Here is a 3156-nt window from a genome sequence, read left to right on the forward strand (position 1 = left end):
ATAAGAAAAAAACATAAGAATAAAAAAAAAACATAAGAATTAAAAAAAAACATAAGAATAAGAAAAAACATAAGAATAAAAAAAAAACATAAGAATAAAAAAAAAACATAAGAATAAGAAAAAAACATAAGAATAAAAAAAAAACATAAGTATAAGAAAAAAACATAAGAATAAAAAAAAAAAACATAAGAATAAGAAAAAAACATAAGAATAAGAAAAAAACAATATACACCACACACAGTTCAACGAATGAATTGGTGAAAATGAAAAACTAAAAAAAATATATGCATAAATTATCATGAAAACATAAACAACACTAAGAAAATTATATAATATAAGAAACACAAAATAATGTACTACCTTTTTAGTATTGTGAAAGGATTATATATTAAATCTTCCAAAATATTAAAAAAACTATATCCTCAAAAGTACATCAAAATAAACTATATCCTCAAGAAAATACTGATCGCACTAAATATTTTAAGGCACATTGGAAGGAACCCATATTCTTTCAAAAAACACTGACTAAAACACTATATACTTTTAAGACACACGATTAAAACTATATTCTTTCTGAAATATCAAAATAAATTAAAAGTTTTGGCAAAACAATATTAAGATAAAACTTTTAAGGACAATATTTCTTAAATATAAATTTTTCTTCTTCATATATCCATAACATTTAATAATCTCCTATAGAATCTTCTATGCCAATTTAAATAAAAAAAGTTCTCTATATTATACACAAGTGGGGTTTTGTATAATATAAAAAACTTTCCTATGTATATAAAAAAGGCTTATATATATATATATATGTATATATTTAAAATTTCCAATAATATTCTTGGGGCTTAGAATATAATAGATTTTCTAAATATAAACACACTCTTCTCTCATCTTCCATGTATTCGTTGTTTTTCTTCATATCATTTATACGTTTATGTGTATTTTGCCTATAACTATTTGTTTTTCTCCATTATCATATTGTGTGATTCTATTTAACTATATAATTTCTTCATGTCCTTTTTATATTTCTATACACATTCCATGTATGCCGTTCTGCATAACAATATTATGTATTTAATAACATATCTTAAAAAGGCTTATTTGCATAACTTTTTTTCACAGTTATCACTTCTCTATCACATTTATATTTTTTATTTCCTGTCTTGTCAGTTCTCAGTTTATCAGATCTGAATTATATGGCTTCCTTAATTCTGGGGGATTCTTAGTTCTGAGTTTCGAAGCCTTTAAGATCTTTGTTCTCAGTTCTGAATACTAAGCACTGAGTTATATCTATTTTGAGTTCTGATTTTGCCTTTTTAGTTTTTATAATGTGCTTCTTCTATATAATGCCTTTTTTTCTTGTTTTAAGCTTTCTTTACTTATCGCAGTTCATTTCTTTTATCAACCATTTAGACATTGGTATATATAAAAAAAAAATTAAAATAAAGCTTCTTCTATTTCCTATATATATATTTGTAACGTTGCCTTTTAAAATGTCAGTTATCTTCTTATATAAATCCATTAAGTGAGTTGGTATATACAAACAAAAAATACATAAGCTCATATATATGTGTCTGTTCTTCTAAGTCATTATCTTTTAAGGTCACTATTAAGTATATTTTACAGCTTATTTCTTATATAACCATTAATAACATTGGTATATACAAAAATAAAAAAAAACCTATCATGCTGTTCTGCATATACATGTTTATTTAAGACATCTTTGAGTACATCAGTTTGTTTCTGGATTCCATTTACTTATTATTAATATACCCATATATCTGTATACATTTCTCTCTCAATTATCTTATATCTTTTGATATACTCAAGATGTATATTTTATCTTCGTTCTACACCTTTTTATTCATTTTTATCCTTTAAGTTTTATTTAAGTTGTAATACCATCTACGTTCTTCATACAACCTATTATATATGTTAATAAGACTTAAGGTAACCTTATTTTTAAATGTTCTTCAGCATCTTTTAGCTCTTCAGCATCTTCTAGCTCTTCAGCATCTTCTTTTTCTTCGCAGTCTTCAATTTTCAATTTATAATTACCAGGTAGGTTCATTAAAAATCTTCTTACATATTGACAAATAAAAAGTAACTCTATTTTTTGACGTTCTAAAGTTATTTATTTTATTTTATTTTTACAATTCCAGTTTATTTCTTGTACTAACAATTTTACGATTCGATATAAAGATAAAGAAATCTCATCTCATATTTATACATTATCCTATTATTTCCTTTTAAGCTTCTGAGTGCTAACTTAAAAGGTTTTTTTTCTGAAATCTTCTTCAAGATAATAATAAATATTAAACACATCATATTGTTTTTTTGATCTGCATCAAATGTTCTAGGGTGTAATTTATATTTATGATTTAAAGACTCTTAAGTAATTTTTCTTCTTAGCTTTTACTTTTTATTGTTAGATACAATTATTTTTAACTTAATACTATTCATTCTTTTTTATTTTAATTTACTTAAATAAAATCATTATTCCTTCCAGTAAAATCAATATAACTCTATCCTCTATAATATTAAGTCAGTATTTTCTTATTTTTTCTAGGTTCTTTCAACTAACCCCTATATAATCTAATACTTTCAAATATTATTCTTAGTTTATAATCTATCTATAAATGTACTTTCTTATACTTTCTAATTTATTCAACATTTCTTATGATTTTATATAATCCTTTCACTTTATATAACCATTATAAGTTTATTTATGTGCCTCTTATAAATATAGAATTCTCAAAATGCCATTTAATGGAATTCATTATAATTTACACACATTTAAATTTAATTAACCAAATGTGTGTCACCTTTACATACCCATCATTACTATGGAGGTATATATAGTAAAGAATAAAAAAAAAAATAAAATAAACATATAATATGTAGGGATGAAATAAAAAAGAAAGAAAAAAAAAATAAACATATATGCAGGGATGAAAAAAAAAGAAAGAAAAAAAAATAAACATATATGTAGGGATGAAAAAAAAAGAAAGAAAAAAATATAAACATATAATATGTAGGGATGAAAAAATAAGAAGAAAGAAAAACAAAGAGAAGCATAAGGAAAAAAAAATATATAAAATGAAATAAAATGAAATAAAATGAAATAAAATGAAATGAAATAAAATGAAA

The 3156-nt window shown here is 22.6% G+C and overlaps 1 non-coding gene across 1 annotated transcript; it reads right to left on the bottom strand.

Annotated features, from left to right (window-relative positions):
- PGSY75_0007900 lies at nucleotides 1-2907 on the bottom strand (the record flags this gene model as incomplete). Its single annotated transcript, XR_001974497.1, has 1 exon — nucleotides 1-2907. It is a non-coding gene; the product is annotated as an unknown transcript (non-coding RNA).
- Between the last annotated feature and the right edge of the window lie 249 nt (nucleotides 2908-3156).

This window comes from Plasmodium gaboni (genome assembly GCF_001602025.1).
Source record: "Plasmodium gaboni strain SY75 chromosome Unknown, whole genome shotgun sequence".
Taxonomy (NCBI): Eukaryota; Apicomplexa; class Aconoidasida; order Haemosporida; family Plasmodiidae; genus Plasmodium; species Plasmodium gaboni.